Here is a 20,940-nt window from a genome sequence, read left to right on the forward strand (position 1 = left end):
GCAGAGAGGGAGGAGAGAGGCGGCGCGGCCGATACGTCATGGCTGGGGGCGGCCCCCAGCCATGACGTAGCGGCCGCGCCGCCTCTCTCCTCGCCGCGTCTTCTCCCCGCCATTCATATTGGCCAGCGGCCTGCCTGCCGGAGGTTCCAGGAGTCCAGAGGACCCTGGCTAACCTACGCTACAGGTACCTATACCTGGCTAAGCTACACTGAGGGCACCAATACCTGGCTAAGCTACACTGGGGGCACCAATACCTGGCTAAGCTACACTGGGGGCACCAATACCTGGCTAAGCTACACTGGGGGCACCAATACCTGGCTAACCTACACTGGGGGCCCATATACCTGGCTAAGCTACACTGGGGGCCCATATGCCTGGCTAAGCTACACTGAGGGCACCAATACCTGGCTAAGCTACACTGGGGGCACCAATACCTGGCTAAGCTACACTGGGGGCACCAATACCTGGCTAACCTACACTGGGGGCCCATATACCTGGCTAAGCTACACTGGGGGCCCATATGCCTGGCTAAGCTACACTGAGGGCACCAATACCTGGCTAAGCTACACTGGGGGCACCAATACCTGGCTAAGCTACACTGGGGGCACCAATACCTGGCTAAGCTACACTGGGGGCACCAATACCTGGCTAACCTACACTGGGGGCCCATATACCTGGCTAAGCTACACTGGGGGCCCATATGCCTGGCTAAGCTACACTGAGGGCACCAATACCTGGCTAAGCTACACTGGGGGCACCAATACCTGGCTAAGCTACACTGGGGGCACCAATACCTGGCTAAGCTACACTGGGGGCACCAATACCTGGCTAAGCTACACTGGGGGCACCAATACCTGGCTAACCTACACTGGGGGCCCATATACCTGGCTAAGCTACACTGGGGGCCCATATGCCTGGCTAATCTACACTGAGGGCCCATATACCAGGCTAACCTACACTGGGGGCCCATATACCCGGCTAACCTACACTGAGGGCCCATATACCAGGCTCACCTACACTGAGGGCCTGTTTACCTGGCTAACCTACACTGAGGGCCTGTATACCTGGCTGACCTACACTGAGGGCCCGTATACCTGGCTAACCTACACTGAGGGCCCATATACCTGGCTAACCTACACTGAGGGCCCATATACCAGGCTAACCTACACTGAGGGCCTGTTTACCTGGCTAACCTACACTGAGGGCCTGTATACCAGGCTAACCTACACTGAGGGCCTGTTTACCTGGCTAACCTACACTGAGGGCCTGTATACCTGGCTGACCTACACTGAGGGCCCGTATACCTGGCTAACCTACACTGAGGGCCCATATACCTGGCTAACCTACACTGAGGGCCCATATACCTGGCTAACCTACACTGAGGGCCCAAATACCAGGCTAACCTATACTGAGGGCATGTAACCTATGCTGCAGGCACATATACCTGGCTAACGCGGGGGGGGGGGGGGACGCGTGCTTAGCATTTGGGACGTTGGTAGATCTCCTGGCCTCTGCAAATTTTAAAGTAGCTCGCGAGCCGAAAAAGTGTGGGCACCCCTGGTCTAAACCATAGTACAAGTTTTTGTTTTTCCCTTCAACATAAGTAAGCTTTACAACTACAAGCTGCATTTTGACAAACGGTACTAATTATATAAACCATCTTTGATTTTACATTTTTAGATTTAAGTTTATAGATAGTGCCATCAGGTTAACCAAAAATAATATCTAAGGGAAACATTTTATGTATGGGATTTTAAGGCTAAAAAAGAAAAACATATAATGCAAGCTATTGAATCTTCCTCTTCCTGAGAACAAGCTATAGAATGGAGCTGACAAAACATTGAATGCCTTACAAAAGGATCAGCTCTCGAAAGCATTGTAATCTTCTTCAGTGGACTAGTAAAAGCTGTTGCTTCAGAAATGCTCTTATCTGTGTTGCCACTGTAAAATATCAGTTTTGAAAATGTTAAACTTTCTGACAATGACAAAATCAGATACCTTCTTATTTTGTAGAATGAAGTGTGATTTCTTTTTATCCCCAGCATTTTTGAACTGTTGAAATTGAGCCTTATGTACAGTAGGTGGAGATGTTAAGCTACCAAATGCTTCTTTTTTCCAAGCAGCTAGAATCTAGCTTGCTTGATTTTCATTTAGATTCAGTTTTCTTTCATGGCAAGCGCATTACAGTATTTTTTTTTAATATGAGTCAGTTTCATAATTATCTTCTGAATTTCATTATGTGGGATTTCAGTAGAAACCTGAATATTTCACCGTATAGCTGGTAATTTCTTTGAATAGGCAGGGTGAGGGTCAGCAAATGAATATTGCTAACAGAACGGTGGATGAAAGAGTGAAATGCTTACAAGTGGGGTCATCCAACGCTTTAGAATGATTTCACAAGCAAATATTGCTTGGGAGTTGGTAGTAAGGACACATTTATGACACGGGTCATTATAGTGAAAACCATAATATATCATTTAACCTTTCTGAAAGGAAGAGGAATAGAAATAAAATTATTTACCAAGTACTCCTTACAACAGATAGAGGTATTAAATAGAGAGTCGATTTTCTATACTTTATTTTCAAGTCAAGTATTCATATCATTTTTTTCAGGCTATCATTTAATGTATATTTAACCATCCGTAGTGATGTTGTATATAGATCAGGAGATGTAATACAACACACTGCAATCAATAGATAACATAAAATACATTTTGTATTAATGTTACATTTGCTGGATGTTTTTATTAGCATGATAATGGCCGAACACGCTGAAACCAGCGCAGGAGATTTGGGTGCAGCGCAGGAGATTTGGGCGCAGCCGGCGCCACCATAGGCCGTAATGGGAATTACGGCTATAGCAGGCACAGGGAGTAACTTCAGCGCCGTCAGAAGACGGAGCTAAAGTTACTTTTAAAACATAATAATTCCGAATTATTTCATTCCCCACTATCCATGGCGGCCTGGAGGGGGAATAGTAATTAACACGGCCGGGACTTGTGCGGCAGCAGGATCAGCCATATACCGGCTGTATCCTGCACCCAAGTCTCCAGCACCAATACCTCTCGTACGCGATAATGGCAAGCTGCTATGCAACTTAGATTTAAATAAAACCGCTCTTATTTTTGATGCCTAGAATTATTATTAATGATTTATAAAGCACCAACATATTCCGTGGCGCTGTATATAGTAAGAAAGGAACATAGGGTACATAGTAATACAGACAAATGGAATACACCAATCGATACAAAATACAGAATTGGTAATGACAGTGACAAAAGTAACATGATGAATAAAATGTGTGATGAATTAGCAAATCCCTAAGATCTTAATCTACACCAGTTAGTTTAAAGATGATTATTTAGACCTGAACAGCAAATCCCTTACTGTCAAGTTGTGGTTTGTGTGTTGTGTTCAATACATACAGTATACGAGTTTCTGCTACCTTTTTAGAATTTGACAATCTTGAGAATGTCACACAGTGGTGTGCTCTGCTACTTAGCACCTACATGAAAGATGAGAAAAGTCTGAAAAGAATGTTGATACATTCAGCCTTGTAATCTTATTTTTGGTGAATTTATTCTGGGGCATGTATGAATAGTTCCACTATACATCATTGCCTATTTATCTTACTTGTTTCAATGTGCAACAAGAAAGATAGAAGCTGATTTGCGGACAGAAGAGTAGTAAAGATGTTTAATCTCGGCTCTGCCTGTTAAGTAAGCCAGCACCTATTCAGTAGGAGACCTTGGGCAAGACTCCCTAACACTGCTACTGCCTATAGAGCGCGTCCTAGTGGCTGCAGCTCTGGCGCTTTGAGTCCGCCAGGAGAAAAGCGCGATATAAATGTTCTGTGTTTGTTTGTTTGTTTGTTTAATAATTACACTTGAATGTATTTAGTTGGTATGCATGCATTATGTCTTCTCCTTGCTACCTCTTTCATAAGAAAACAGCAGACACTTATGAGTGTGCATTTCCAACTGGAATGTGCCCTGATAGCTGACAGCATCTGATGTCTGTAGGTGTTAGTACACCTGCTATTTCATGGAATCAGGGGCGTAACAATAGACCTTGCAAGGGATGCAGCTGCATGGGGGCCCAGAAGCCACAGGGGGCCCCATCCTGAGAGACAGACAACTTAGGGCACAGTATAAAAACGTTCTGCTCTCTACACAATTGTTCTAATTACTGCATCTGCTCAGCACTGATAAGGAATCATACAAAGTTTTGCAGGCAAAGATTTGTAGACAATCCCTACTCAGTATGCAGCAGGCTCTTGTGTACAGCCCCCAACCTCTCTACCCCTCCCCAAGTGTCCTGTACTGTAGTGATGCTGGAGAAGTCTGTAGAGCCAGTTCTGCTCCATCAGAGATGGACAGAGTGAGTGTGATAAGCTGAGGATGGGAGCACACTTGTCTGTTGGTTTTCTGTATGCGTTTTCTGCTCACCATGTGTGTCTGTATGTGTGAAAACATGCACGTCTTATCACAGAAGCTAATGTAATGGATAGAGAAAAAGTTCCCAGTGGTTCACTGCTGTCTGTTTTTATCTGCATGGGGAAAACACATTCAAGTGTGCACTAGCCATTTGAATAATATCAGTTTTCAGTTTACCTGTGCAGAAAGTAGGGGGGAGGGTTGGCAGGAGGGGGCCCCACCCAAAGTTTCGCAGGGGGGCCCAGTGATTTCTAGTTATGCCCCTGCATGGAATGCTCTGCTGTAGGAAATCAGGGTGGTAATTATAGGGGAGCAGTCCCACTCCCTGCAAATGCAGGGGGTTCCAGAGGTGTGAGGGGCCTACAACTACTAACCTTCCCTCACTTCAATAATCCAGGTCAGGTGTTTTTGTAGCTACACATGTTATGGGTGTGAAGAAGATCATGATGGCCACACTTGTTTTATGAGCCTTGTGCGATGGGCCCCCAGGCTGTGAGGGTCACCATGGGGAGGCAAGGGTAGGGTTGTGAACATTAAGGGGGCCCCATTGGAGTTTTGCTGGTGGGCCCCATGACTTGTAGTTATGCCCCTGTAGGAAATGTATACTGATTATGGAAACCTTTTTATTATCAATAGAAGGCAGTTGTGTGGCACTCTCTGGGGCTTCCAGAAAGGGGATGTGCCCAGGCAGATCCAGAAGCACCATGGATCGAAGATTAGCGAGATAGAGAAGCCAGGTTCTCGATTTCGATTATTTTTGTTATCAAGAAACAACGAAACATGTTATGTTTTTCAGGACCATAAGTGTAGATGGGAAAGAGAATAGGTTTTAGATCAGAGCCTGGTAATACATCAGACATATTAAGGCACTCAAAAACCACATTATTCAAAAATGAGTAAGTTGGGTATGGACACATCACATTGGTATAAAACAATTCCAGCACCAAGGTAACTGGGTAACAGAACACATTCACCTATATAAATAGCTAATTTTAGGCAATTACAAATAATCCCCGTCTAAAAACAAAAATAGTCCAAATGGGGGAAGGACAGCGCGTATAAAGGAATGCACCCATGGCTGAAGAGTATTACTTTTATAGTACTATGATTAAGAGACTGAATACCTCTACACTAGGGATGAGTAAAAATGCTCTCGCAAATAGCGAGAACATCCTGCAGTGTGCAAAGGTAAGAGCGAAATCTGCAGGAGTTAACTTAACTGGCCCTCACCCTCATTCGGATCCTGTCTATGGTGCGTTCCACTGGCTTACACTTCAGCATTCAGCAGCTTTGAATGCAGAAGTGTAAGGCCCTGTTTACATGTAATCAGTTGGTACGCGTTTTTTTTTCTTCTCCAAAGCAGTGCATTGTGAAAAATATTTCAGTTAAAACGTGTTAAAGGACCACTCCCGCGAATCAATAAATTTTTAACCATCTAACAGTAGATATATATATATATATAGTATATATGAGCCTTGCTGTGTATTTTTTTTTTTTGTGATGTCCCTTTAATTTACTGTTTGTCACTGAAATCGGAGTCCCTCAGTCCATTGCATAACGTTGACGGACTTTTGTATAAAAAAAAAAAACATTGCAGGGGCAGCCTTTGCAGGGTTTGGTAAAAAAAAAAGACAGATGGTTTAGCCCTGAAATCCCAACGGTGAATATTATTGTGATCGTGCTTACCCCCCAGTAGTAGCCGTTACTCTGAAGGACCCCCCGCACTCAGGCATCCCGCAGGCTTTTAGGGAGGCAGCTGTCAGCGCAGACTTTGCTGCGCAATGAGCCGCTTTCCCTCTACCTTGATTCGCCTGCGGGTCTGCCAATCATGACGTGGAGCCGGAGCTGAGGGACTCTGCGGTGGTGGAGTCAGTATGAGCTTCCCTCTGTGTATCGCCGCGGCTCACGTCCTTATGACGTGCGGCGTAATGAGCGCAGAGCGCGCTCTGCTGCAATGACAGAAAGTGTGGGGGGTCCTTCAGAGTAACGGCTACTACTGGGGGGTAAGCACGAGCACAATAATATTCACCGTTGGGATTTCAGGGCTAAACCATCTGTCTTTTTTTTTTACCTAACCCTGCAAAGGCTCCCCCTGCAATGTTTATTTTGATACAAAAGTCCATCAACGTTATGCAATGGACTGACGGACTCCGATTTCAGTGACAAACAGTAAATTAAAGGGACATCACAAAATATATATATATATATCTACTGTTAGATGGTTAAAAATTTATTGATTCGTGGGAGTGATCCTTTAAGTGTGAAAGGTGCCATAGGAAAACATTGGACTTACTTTGAAAATCAGTTCACATTTCAGTTATAACTGAGAGCAACTGATTAAGTGTAAACGGGGCCTAAGCCGATAGAATGCACAAAAGACTGCATCAGAATGGAGGCAGGACTAGGTGAATTAACCCCTGTAGATCTCACTCTCACCTCCCACACACTGCAGGACATACTCACTTTTCCAAAGACCCTTTACCAAAGAGCCATATTTTTCAGCAAAATGAAATGCAACTGGGCTATTCCTTTTCTTTTCACTATATAATGTCATAGAAATGTTCCTTTGGAAAAGATTAGGTGCTACTTGTGCTGGGAGTAGCAACAGGCAGGAAAATTATGGATATTTTTTTCATATTTGCTTTAGTAATTTATGTTGTAATTATGTGCCTATGTTTTCCCTTTTTTTTTTCAAACCATGATGCAAGCAAAGACCCAATCAAGGCCGTGACAATGAAGCTTGGCATAGTGTTGGGTAAACTTAATGAGCAGAGTTTGAACAAAAAAGAAAAAAAATGGATACCACACCTTGGAGTAGGGTTAGTAGTGTTCCTCCACTAGTTTATTTGTTTGGAGTGTGACTGGACACTTAAAAGGACCCTAAGCTCAGGCTAAAACTGCAATTTGGACTTACCTTGGGCTTCCTCCAGCCCCCCAAAGCCTGCGAGTTCTCCAGTCATCCTCCTGTCTCCTCCTGTTAATTGGCAACTTTGGCCTGAAGTCACCCTGCACGCTACGCATCTTCACGCTGGCCGGTGTGAGAGTCATGCGCATGCACGGTTCTCTAAGACTGAACCATGATGTGTAGCGTGTGTGGTGGGTGCACGAACAGGCAGCTTCAGTTCAAAGTTGCAAATTAACAGATCCGCCAATGGGACCGGGAGAGGAGCCAGGAGGATGCCAGGGGACCTTGTGCGCTACGGGGGGCTGGAGGAAGCTCCAGGTAAGTCCAAATTGCGTTTTTAGCCTGAGCTCAGGATCCCTTTAAAGTCTTTCTAGACCCAAGTTGGGATGGGCTCCATTTCCCCTACCAGCTTTTAGGATTTTGTGAGTATAATTTCTTTTCATGCATCTTTCTTGGTGCCTCCTCATACTTCAGTAAATTGATCCACAGTTCTGTCCTTTTATCTTTGAGGTTTCCTCACCAGTCTACATATTGTAAATTAGTTATTCAAAACCATATACACATACACATATTTAATATGTTGGTGCTTCATAAATACAATAAATAATAATAATAATAATAATAATGTATGTATTTAATTATATTAGAGATTTTATTGCAGTGGAATTCTAACCTGTCTTTTTTTCTGCCTACAACCATGATGAACAAAAGTATTCCTCTGGTACGTTCTTGAAATAAGTAGGATATTTTTTTTATTACAGTTGTGCTCATAAGTTTACATACCCTGGCAACATTTATAATTTCTTAACCATTTTTCACATAATATAAAACACAAAACTTTTCTTTCACTTATGGTTAGTGGTTGGCTGAAGACATTTATTGTTAAACAAGTGGTTAAACAAGTGTGTTTACTCTTTTTAAATCCTCATCACTACAACTATCAACTTTTCAAGTGACCCTTACATACCCTGGCAATTTGTCCTGATAACATGTGCACAACTTGACGCAAACCGGTTTTGATAGCTTTAAAGGTAACCATCTAACTAACCATGAATAAAAGAAAAGTTTTTGTGTTAACATTCTTATTCTATGAAAAAATGGTTAAGAAATCATAAATTGTGCTAGGCTATGTAAACCTATGAAGACAACTGGTATATTCGGCTGTCGCAGTCTTGGTATATTCTAGTTATTGAAACTTATACAGACTTCAAGATTAATTTCAGCATGGCTTTCCAAGTCCCGTGTTACAACAGTAACCACATAAGTTAGAGCAATACATGAGTGTACCAGAGTCAATATTTATTGAATACCATTGTCTGTATTATTACATATCTGATGTTTGTTTTTCTTACTTTGTACAGTGCCACGGAATATGTTGGTGCTTTATAAATTAACAATAATAATAATAATACATTGTCCCTTGTACATAAAAAAGTTCTGAATAAATGTAACAGCTATTTCTTGATGAAATAGATGAGTCTATACACTTTGCAGACACAATGGCAAATTAAAGCTTATTAATTGGTTTCAAGATGAAAACAAACTGGAGTGCTAAGACCATCCGCCCTTGAGTACCTCTTGGACGGCAGCAAGAATTCCAAAAAGTTGGTCAGCACCTCCAAAAGAATAGCTCTTTTAGATTAAAACATAGCTCTTTATTCAAAAAAGTCTAAAATACATAAAAATAGATGGACATCATATGATGTCCATCTATTTTTATGGCTTTTTTGAATAAAGAGCTATGTTTTAATCTAAAAGAGCTATTTTTTTGGAGGTGCTGACCAACTTGTTGGAATTATTACATATTTATGCAACATTTTCCATACCCTCAGCTGTTTAGTGCTGTGAAATGATTTGCTTGATACTTATTACCAGTTAAATGGCTGCTCTTACTGGTCAGGAAATGCGCAGATGTGTTTTCTTTCCTTTTACTTATTTACTTATTTTTGCAGGCTTGGATAAATAATCTGTATCATTATCCAGATGTTTTCTTTTTTTTCTTTTCTGTGCCTGGTTTATGCATAAGTGTTACCTGTGTGATACAGAGACTGAGAATATATGCAGAAATTGTGTTTAAAATAGTATTTCTTATTTGCTCTAAAATATTATTAGTATCATAATATTCACTATCATAAAAAATAAAATTGTAGCAGAACAGTTAAACACAGCACTTTTGTTCTTCAGTTGAAGGCTCCTTGCTTTCTGGCAACATCTGAAGAGGTGATAACATCATCTTTTGTTTACATTCCTTTGTCAGATTTGTTTAGTATACAGCCAGCAGTGTGATGAAACTGAACTGCACTGAGCTGAGAAGCAGAGAGAGGTGAAAAATGATCACTACATAGATATTTATATATAAATACAGCAGCTATGAATACAATGCAATGGCAGCTTTCAGAGTAAATAAACTGTACTTTGGAAACTTGTAATTTGTAAGCAGATAATATTTCTTGTGCACAATAGCGAATATAGTAACTGAATGGGTAATAAAAGGTAGGAAAACATATTTTATTGAATGCTATGTCAGAGAGTTTTATCCCACTTTAAAGAGATACTTAAAGAGGAACTTCAGCCTAAACAAACATACTGTCATTAAGTTACATTAGTTATGTTAATTAAAATAGATAGGTAATATAATCTCTTACCCACCCTGTTTTAAAAGAACAGGCAAATGTTTGATTTCATGAGGGCAGCCATCTTTTTGGTTGAAAGGAGGTGACAGGGAGCATGAGACACAGTTCCAACTGTCCTGTGTGCTGATCACCCCTCTCAGTTGCTAGGCAATGTGAATAACAACATAGGAAATCCCATCGTGCTTTGCACAGCATCAGGGAAAAAAAGCCCGGGCAGTTTTCTTTGATGGGTGGAGCTTAGCTAAAAATGCAGCTAAAAATGATGCTTTGGTAAGAAAAACAAAGTTCTGATGCTGTGAAACTGTTAAAAAAACACCAAGCCTTTTCAGTTCTGCTGAGTAGATTTTTAGCCTGGAGGTTCACTTTAAGGCAGAAAAAAATGAGATTTACTCACCTGGGGCTTCTACCAGCCATCCTGTGCCCTCGCAGTCTCGATCGGATCCTCATGTCCCCCGCTGGCAGCTACTTTAATTTTTGGTGACAGGCCTTGCCACGCGTCTGCTTCTTCGTGTTCCTATCCGAAATAGCAGGATAGAGGGCACTTTTGCGGACAGGAATGGCATAGAAGCAGACACGTGGCCAGGCCTGTCGCCGACAATGAAATTAGTTGCCGGTGGGGGACAGGAGGATCCAATTGAGACTGTTAGGGCACAGGATGGCTGCAGGGGCTGGTAGGAGCCCCAGGTGAGTACAACTCATTTTTTTCTGCCTTAAGTGTCACTTTAAATAAAGACATGCATGGTCCTAATAAATAGAGACCGAGACTAATACTGTGGAAGAGATTTCTGTTCAGTCTCTGTCTATTGCCCAAGCTTTATGCAAGCACACCTGAATAGTGATGGATGAACATAAGGAATGAACATTTGTGGAGTGAAAGTTTGTGGTAAAGCCCATTGACTTTAATGGCTGGTGAATGTCTAAAACTTCAGGGCTTATTTGAAGGCACAGTTTTTTTTAAGGTGTTAAAACTGTTCATAACTCTGTGCAGTGGCATGGCAGATGGGGATCAATGGCAAAATCCCCCCTCCCCCTCAAAAAAAAATACTATTTTACTCAGAAGCTTTTTTAGTAGTTTCGAAACAGGAAAATTATGTACACTTTAATGTATACTTTTTTAGAACTCTGCATACACATTTGATATGTATAGCCAGATTACCACATGGGCCTATGCAGCCTGAGCTATACCAGCACACATCATCCATAGTATAATGGGGCTTCAGAAGAGAGGGGCAGCAAAGGTTCCCCCTCTCCCCCAGAACTCTTGTACAATCCATGGGGCTCATTCCCCCCTCCGGTGCGACATCTGTGGGTGTAGGCCCTGGTGGGGATTCATGGTGCCATCTAGAGGTCCCCTTTAACAAGGGGGTCCTCAGATGCTCACCCCCTGCAGTTTTCCCTCTGTCCTCCGGGTGCTGTAACTCTGTAGTGAGATCACTGACAGTGATCTCACCAGAGTGATTCAGAGCCTCCGTGGAAATAAAGTAGAATGGCTGCCTGCGTGTGGATCCCCCGAGAGGTGAGTAAAAACGCCTGCTGCACACCATTGCTCTGCATAGAGCTCCCGGCGGCTATCCCAAGTGTAACTCGGGGTTACCACCAGGGAGGTTAAAGGTTAATAGCAAAGTCTCTATACATGTTTGAACCACCAAGTGTGTTATGTATGTGTAGAAAAACAGTGGCAACAAGGGGAAACAAGTTACAAAAGACCTTGTGGTTTGTTTGTTTTTGTAGAAAATCGCAGTTTAAGTGACAGCAAGCACATTTGAATTTTGTGTGATGGACAGTCATCCTAAGTGAAAACGTCAAAATGGAATGAAATGGTGACAATTGTAATTGTACACCCTTTGCAATTCTGTGCGATGGGGAATCAATTTTTCTTTATGTGTGCGAATTGGGCCAAAGAATGAACGTGCATGTCACCATTGAATTACATGCAATTTCAACAAAGCCACACTACTTTCCTAACATTGCTACTTGCTTCTATAAATAATCACTGTTACTAGCTGTAACAGTCATCATTCAAGTATTAAGATCCATACCCATGATGCATTTTTTTGTGGAAACTTTTTCACAACTGGTGACTTTTTGATTGTTTTCACCATTTCACAACTATGGGTAAGCTTTTGCAATAACAGGATTGTTTCGTTGCAGATCCCCCAATCGCTGCAGATCCCCTTGTCCATCTTCCAGAGGGTATGTAGCTTTAGACACACTGATTTTGTTCAGGGACCACATGATCCTTTCCATTAATCATTTCTGCTTTGAGGGGATGGGGAGTGCTGTTGTGCCTACAGTGAAAATTTGTTTTAACTATTTTTGTTTATCAATGATCACTGTTAAAACTGTAACAACAATCATTGGCAGGCTGGGATTGTACTGATTGGTCAAGGGATCACATAATCCCTTAGCCCAATTGCTGCAGCCATGGGGATCAAGAGATCACATGATACCCCTGCCCAATAACTTCCGCCAACTGGAAATGAATGTAAGTATACTGTATGTTTACTTCTTTACTGATGATCTCTGTTACCAGTTGAAGCAGTGATCATCAAGGGTTAAAGGAAAGCCAATCAGGCTCAGGGATCACATGGAGCACACACAATCGTCCCTGGAAGCCATTTAAAGGTGGGACGTACCTCCTACATCCAAGCAACATGAGTGGCTGCTTTTCTGGACATATGAGCTACGCCCATTTGGCAGAAGTGATAAAGTATTTGTTGTTTCAGTTTTTTGGGGATCCTCCTAGGTCAACATTAGGAACAAATTTCCATTGCTTACCGCAGGAAGCATGTATAATATTTTAATATTAATCTTTTGTAGAAGTTGCTGTGTTTTATCTTAATACTAGAATGATTTACATACTCATGCTGTTTCAGTGCTTCAGGGAAACTGTTTAGCATTATAGATGTAATTTTAGGTACAGAAATGTGTGCAATCTGTCCTGTACTTTAGTTTCAAAAACCATGTATTTAGTAATTTCATATTATAGTTATATCATTATGCTTCAGAACAACATTATAATTCTGTGTAAAATAAACATGCTCAACAGTCGTTTAGTCTCACAATATCAATCACCACCTGGCCCATTCCAGCCACAGTTTGGGATCACTGCAATAATGTTATTATTAGATAGAAAATACACAAATTCTTTCTTGCTTGCAGCACTTTTCGTGCTTTCTCTTCCACTCAGCAGATCCTTAAAACCCAAACTCCACATAGCGTAACACTGTATGGCAAGCTTATTGCTTGCACCTCCAGCACACTGCCAACATGTACTGCCAAACTCGTTTGTGGGTGTTTAAACATGCATGCATTCTCAGACTCCTCTGTCAGCTTAGCCGCTTACTGGGTTCCAGTCTCTACCTCAAGTGGTTAAAGGGAATGTCCAAGCAAAATAAAAAAAAATGAGTTTCACTTACCTGGGGCTTCTACCAGCCGCATGCAGCCATCCTGTGCCCTCGTAGTCACTTACTGCTGCTCCAGTCCCCCCCCCCCCCCCCCGGCAGCTTGCCGACCGTGGAGGTCGGCGGGATGCATTGCGTACATTTTTACGCATTCCCGCTAGTGCAGGAACATTAACTCATACATTTTACGCATTACTGGTTCAATGCGTAAAAATGTACGCATTGAACCAGTAACGCGTAAAAATGTATGTGTTAATGTTCCTGCACTAGCGGGAATGCGTAAAAATGTACGCAATGCGTCCCGCCGACCTCCGAGGTCAGGAAGCTGTCAGCGGGGGACTGGAGCAGCAGTGAGTGACTACGAGGGCACAGGATGGCTGCATGGGGGTGGTAGAAGCCCCAGGTAAGTGAAACTCATTTTTTAATTTTGCTTGAACCTTCCCTTTAAGTGCTCATGTCATCAGCGCCTCCTAAATGCTTTATTTCTTTTTGGTTTTATTTCAACTTACAGTAAAACCCCCATTATCCAGTACTCAGTTAACCAGAAGTCTCAAGCAAGTAGAAAAAAAAAATCTGGCCTTGCAGGATGCATAAATCTACATTTACACTTCTTTATACAGTAAGAGACCTGTATTAAGTTAAATTAAGTTAAGTTTGTCCTTTGTCTTTGTTTTTAATTACTGTATTTTAACATTAATTAGTTTATGGTAAGTTTATAGTGTTTCCTATTTTTAACATTTTTTCTTTTTTGCACCCAAGCTATGCTCAGTAGCAGAACGCAATGGACGTTAAGGTAAGTGCCTGTTTTTAAATATTGGGAGGTGGGTGCGGACGGCTCTCCCCGGCGCTGGCCACGCTTGGGGGGGTCGCCTGCACCACTCAGCCTCCCCCTCCGGGGTGCCGCTGTGGTTCCCAGGCAGTGAGAGCACCTGGGAACCCGCGGTCCCCCCGGTTGTATGGGGGCATTGGGAAGCCTCCCCGTGGTGCTCCTGGATAGTGCTATTGCAGCATGAACTAATTCTCGCAGGGCGACCGCTTTGCGGCATCGGTTTTGGACCCTGCATAAGTTGGCATGCGAAAGCGAATGCATATTTGCATGAGCATTGCCTCATGAATAGCCAATTAGGCCAAATTTGCTTAGCCAGCTATGTCAGGTGTTCGCTTGGTGTTTAATGCACACATTCAATTCTTTGTGTAGTGGTCTATTTTTAACATTGGCTCTCACGCAACCAGAAACTACACTCATCAACCAATCCCCGTTAGTTCCAAATAATTTTTATTGTAATTTGAACATTTTCCTTTAGCATTCATTTTCTGTTGTCAGATCTCCTGCTAGGTGGGCCATATTTGCTTATGACCTCTAATCAATAAATAGTGTCTCCTGCTACTGGCTATTTGTTCTGCTTGCCATGAAGCTATGTTTCCTGGATTAGATTGTTCTTTTCTTGTGTTTTATGGTTTAACTAGTTGAATTACTGTATTTTCTTTACTTGTCTTAAGTCAAGTCTTGAAGAATACCTAAGGGCCCTTTTCCACTACGGAGTTTGCGATGGCTGAATCGCAAAACAGCAAACCGCTAGTGATTTTTCAAATCGCTACAGTTTGCTTTTAACATAGGAATCGCGGTAGGTCATTTCCACTACCGCGATTCGTTTTTTACCTGATCGCGATCGCACGGCGGAGCAATTATTGCCGCGATTTTGCTATGCAGTGCATAGCATAGCAAAATCGCGATCGCAAATGTCGGGAAATCGCCGGGAATTTTTTTACCTTTTGCGATTCAGCAATCGCTAGCGTTCAGCCCTAACAGTTACCATACTTTTCCTCCACTTTGTATCACGTTTTTTCCTAGTCTTATAAGTATACATACTGTATGTATTTCGACTGAATGTTTTTATTCAATAAACTCTTTTGTAAATCTACTTCTATATCAGACAGTGCAACCAGCATAGATTTTCAACTGAACCGTTTCTGAGTTTTGAATATCATGATATAGTTATTATTGTAGCTCCACTTGATTGTACTGCTCCTCTGTCACCTGACTCTGCCTCCACATGCTATGAGATGATTATGTAGAGTTGTACCTGAAAAATGGTTCCTATTTCTCCTTTGCGTCCTGCGCAGATTCAGCACCACACCATATCCACATTATTTAATTACTGTTTGGTGATGCAATTCATGGACCAGTGTAGACACAGAATACAAATTGCAAGAGATTGTAACACTTCATAATATACGGATTCCGAGGCCAGTCGGCCATACCTAGTTTTAATATTTACATTCAGTTGTCAGTATGGTTCAATAAAATACATTGATTGATTATGCTGTAGTCCTGGAGTATAATTTACTAAATATTGGGAAAGGGGAAATTCTTGCTCTTCTTTGTAGGTAATAGCCATTTGATTTGGTTGAGGACACAAATTTTCCCCATTTATAGATTTTACCGAATACTGTTATTATTATTTTGTATTTATATAGCACCAACATCTTCCCCAGCACTGTACAGAGTGTATTATCTTGTCACTTAACTGTCCCTCTGAGGGGCTCACAATCTAATCCCTACCATAGTCCTATGTCTATGTGTATTGTGTAGTGTATGTATCGTAGTCTAAGGCCAATTTTTAAGGGGAAGCCAATCAACTTATCTGTATGTTTTTGGGGTGTGGGAGGAAACCGGAGTGCCCGGAGGAAACCCACGCAGACACAGGGAGAACATACAAACTCCTTGCAGATGTTGACCTGGCTGGGATTCAAACTGGGAACCAAGCTTTGCAAGGCAAGAGCGCTGACCATTACGCCACCGGGCTGCCCGATACTATTCGGAAATAAATGAATACAGGGCCAGATTTACCATAAGAAACTTTAGGCATGTGCCTACAGGTGCCTGATAATGGAAATGCGGCGAACTCTCCTCCCCAGTTGCCTCTCTCCCTCCTTCCTCATGCAGTGCCCTGATGAGAGTGTAATTGAGAGGTTATTCACCCTACTCTCGGAATTCCACTGACAAGATCTCCCTTGAGTCAGGGGCACCTCTAGCTACTTGAAATTAAAATTACTTCTGGCTACCCAATACTACCCAATACTTTGTCCATCATACTACCTATGATGGACAAAGGAACTAAAGTAGTATTTACTGCTGGGATAGCCAGCACACTTGCGGTGAAGGTTGGTGGGGGTTTGTAGGGTTATGGAGGGCGAAGTCTAATGTGCCAGGCAGGGGCGTAACTAGACATCACTGGGCCCCCTGCGAAACTTAGGAAGGGGCCCCCCACCCCCCCACGCTTTCGGCACAGGAACACTAAGGACCAATGTGTTTTCCCTTGCAGATAAAAACACTTAGACTTAAAGAAAATGTCAGGCAATCTATGCTACCCCCCCTAGATCTACTTACCCGGGGCTTCCTCCAGTCCCTTGCAGTTGACAAGTCCCTCGTTGCAACTCTGCTCCCAGTACATACTTACCCACACAGCCATATTATTTTACTATATGAGAGCACATGCTATATGGAGGAACAACAATGACATGCTGAACATAAGATATAATATTCACTGTAACTTTGGCAAAACATTCAGAATGTCACTGATTCATACTGTTATTACAAGATCTTGTACTCAGTCAACAAGCTCTCAATGAGGCAGCGACAGTCAGACATATCAATCTTACCCATTCCACTTTGTCCAGTAATCAGACACTATAAGGTCACTAGCCTGTGTGTGATAAGAATCTAGGAATCTCTTCTGAGGGAAGGTCTACAACTTTTTTTCAATGTGTGACTGCTTTGTTTGTAACATTGTACATGAAGTCATCAGAACACTGCTGCAGTGTGAGACATATGTTTTTTACGAACCCCTGGGGAGCAGGGACAGTGTACAAATTCCAAAGTGTGTATGATTATCTGTGTGGTAGACACATGCAGTCAACATAACAATGGTACGAGAGTAGAATACGTTTTCTCTCCATGCCCTTAGTTGTCAGTCTCAAACTTTCCCCCCCACGGGGCCCCCTGTGGCTTCTGGGCCCTCCCTGCGGAGACATCCCTTGCAGGGTCTATTGTTAAGCCCCTTGTGCCAGGACATCTGTGCCTATAGGCTTCTGTGAGGTAAATCCGGCCATCACTGAGGCCAGAAACTCACTAGGAGCGATTTTCTGAGCACTTTGTAATTTGAAAACTCTTGCTAATTTAATGCTATGGGTGGGATCCCACTAGAAGGATGTGATTTTATAATAATCCCCCATAGCATTGCATCAGCCAGAGCTTTTTCAAATCACTAGCGATTAGAAATCGCTCCTAGTGGGTTTCTGGCCTAAGTATGTTGAATTTGCTCAGCTTTATTTTTGAATACTTATATCTGGGTGTCTGGGATAAGCTTAGCCAATCATCTAGTGTTATCATGTTTGTTTGCAAAGTTTAATCTTTGTTATTACTTATTGGAGATATTATTAGGTTCCTGTTATTTTACGTTTTTTCCTGAAAGGCGAGCTGGGTGAACTGTCCCTGATAAATGCTTTATAAGCCAACCATGTTATAGTAGACATATTTCATGCATAGCATTATTGGCAAAATATTGTTGGAGATGTGCTGCTATTGTAGCTATAATATGTTTATTTGGCAGGAGAGCCTCACTCTTCGTGTGTTGCCATCTTTGGTAATTTAGTCATCAGATCAAAGCAGGTTAAGATCATATCATGGTTTGGCTAAGAAGCTGGTATATGTATAAATTATGTAGACTATTAACCCTCCTGGCGCTTTGCTAAAAAATCGCCAGGGGGCAGCAAATCTTTTTTTTTTATTTTTTTTTTTTCATGTAGCGAGACAAAGTCTCGCTACATGATAGCCGCTGCTCAGCGGCATCCCCCCAGCCCCTCCGATCGCCTCCGGCGATCGGCGATCAGGAGATCCCGTTCAAAGAACGGGATCTCCTGGAGGGCTTCCCCCGTCACCATGGCGACGGGGCGGGATGACGTCATCGACGTCGTGACATCAAAGGGGATTCCTATCCACCCCATAGAGCTGCCTGGCACTGATTGGCCAGGCAGCGCACGGGGTCTGGGGGGGGGGCGGCTGCAGCGCGACGGATAGCGGCAGATCGGCGGGTAGCAGCGGCGATCGGGCACTGCACGCAGCTAGCAAAGTGCTAGCTGCGTGCAGCAAAAAAAAATTATGCAAATCGGCCCAGCGGGGCCTGAGCGGTGCCTTCCGGCGGCATAGCCCGAGCTCAGCTCGGGCTTACCGCCAGGAAGGTTAAAGTGGAATAGTCCTCTGACATAACATTCAGTAAAAATGTGTTTTCCTATTTGTTATTAACCATTCAGTTACTATATTTGCTTTTGCGCACAAGTAATATTGCATGTTTACAAATTATAAGCTCCCAAAGTTCAGTTTATTTGCTCTGAAAGCTGCCATTGCATTTTATTAATGCATTTTAATAAAATACAGCAGCTATTTAGTCATACATTTCTCATTTGTGCCTGATGTCAGCTCTAAGTAGTTCAGTTTGAGCCATTGCTAGCTGTAACTAATTATCCGTTGTTTACATTACTCTGTTGATACAATGTTATCACCTCGGATCAAAGGCTAAAAGTTCGGATCACAAGCTTCCACTGCAGAATGAAATTCTGTGTTAACTGAATGCTGTTCAGCTAAAATTTGTTTGCTGGTAGTTGGTTTAAAGAGAGTCTGAAGCCTCTTAAAATTCCGCTTTATATTTAACAATCCCCTTCTACACTATCACCCTATCTAAAACGCCGCTATCCCATGGCAGAACGCTGTGTTAAGCCAACAAAATCCCCGGGGCAATGTTGGGGGAGCGCTTTCTAATAGAGGCAGAGCTTTGGGCTGTAGCTCTGCCTCTACTCCTGTCAATCGGTGCTTATTGCCGCCTCTCCTCGCCACTCTCAGTCTTCTTTTTTTCACTGAGAGGGGCGGGGGAGAGGAGGCGATTAGCGCTGATTGACGTGAATGGAGGCAGAGCTACAGTTCAAAGCTCTGCCTCCCCGGGCAGCAAAATCCATGACCAGGCCCTAGTGTTTGGGGGGGGGGGCGTTAAACACAGCGTTCTGCTGTGGGATAGTGACATTTTAGATGGGGTGATAGTGTAGAAGGAGATTGTTAAATAAAAAGATGAATTTTAAGATCCTTCAGAGGCTCTTTAAGGCTGTAAATAATCTTTTAGTTTCAGACCACTTTAAGGGAAGTTTTAGAGTGGTGGAACTTTTAAGTAGTAATTGGTCAGTTTTTGTGTATTATGCATTTCTGAATAGCGAGTAAAACCTTTCTTATCATTAGGCAGTTCTCTGGATACATCTACCAAAAGTGACTGTTCGAAACAATCTGTAAGAGCAAATTTTATTTTCTGTTATGTTTGTCATTGAAGGCTTTATCAAGTTTTTAATTTAGAGTGACATTAAGGTCCCCACACCTGATAAAAATCATATTTTACTGAATTTATACATTTTTATGTATGTGTTTAAATGTCTGGACAGCCTATTCTGGAGGGGCTTAATCATTTATAATGTATATTCATTTGGAATATAAATTTCCATGTGTAATATTAAATCTGCCTTGTGGGTCTGAGCAGGAATCCGTGATCTCTAGAGGGTAATGTATTTCTAATAACATCATAGTTCCTCAGTGTTTCTTTTGGGCATTTGATGCATGAAATTTTCCATAGCTGTTATCAAAATACGTAGGATGGGGAATCTGTACAAAATGTGTTTGCTATAGGCAAATTATGTCTGGAATGTGCTTTCTGATTTTAGTAAAGGCTCTTCTCCTTTTAAATCTCCTAACATTCAATGACAAATATGTTAAGTGTAGTCATGGTTAAACTGTTGTTCAGCATTCACAAAGAAATTATGGAAAATTTCATGCATCAAAAGGGCCACAATCATACCGGTCCCAAAAAAGCCAGGCAACACAGAGCTCAACAACTTCAGACCTGTGGCCCTCACCCCCATAGTCATGAAGATCCTCGAACGTCTGGTCCTTGCCCACCTGAAGCGCCTTGCCAGCCCCCTCCTCGATCCACATCAGTTCGCATACAGGGCCAACAGATCCGTGGACGATGCCATCAACATCAGTCTGGCGTACATCACGGAACACCTTGAAAGACCAAACTCCTACGTAAGAATCCTGTTTTTGGACTTCAGCTCGGCATTCAATACAATCTGCCCAAACATACTGATCGACAACCTGGCACATCTTGGAGCCGGCACCACACTCTGTGCGTGGGTAAAGGACTTCCTCTCAAATAGGACACAACAGGTGAAGCTCGGCAACTGCTTCTCCAGTGTGAGTATGACCAACACAGGGGCTCCGCAGGGGTGTGTTTTGTCACCTCTCCTGTTCTCGCTGTACACCAACAACTGTACCTCCTCCGCGGACTCCGTAAAGGTCATCAAATTTGCGGACGATACCACTATCATTGGGCTCATAGGGGAGACAGGGGAACACGAGTATCGCAGCGAGACTGAGAGAATCTGCAGATGGTGCGAAGACAACAAGCTCGTCCTGAATGCAGCCAAAACAGTGGAATTGATCTTGGACTTTAGGAGACACCCCC

The 20,940-nt window shown here is 42.7% G+C and overlaps 1 long non-coding RNA gene across 1 annotated transcript in view; it reads right to left on the minus strand.

The window, feature by feature from the left end:
* Positions 1-9,418: 9,418 nt before the first annotated feature.
* The window catches only part of LOC137525700 (uncharacterized), a 150,786-nt gene continuing 139,264 nt past the window's right edge, over positions 9,419-20,940 (minus strand). Inside the window, exon 4 of the long non-coding RNA XR_011022981.1 lies at positions 9,419-9,647. This is a non-coding gene — a long non-coding RNA (uncharacterized lncRNA). The remainder of the gene's footprint in view (positions 9,648-20,940) is intronic.

The sequence above is a fragment of the Hyperolius riggenbachi genome, chromosome 1, assembly GCF_040937935.1.
Source record: "Hyperolius riggenbachi isolate aHypRig1 chromosome 1, aHypRig1.pri, whole genome shotgun sequence".
Taxonomy (NCBI): domain Eukaryota; kingdom Metazoa; phylum Chordata; class Amphibia; order Anura; family Hyperoliidae; genus Hyperolius; species Hyperolius riggenbachi.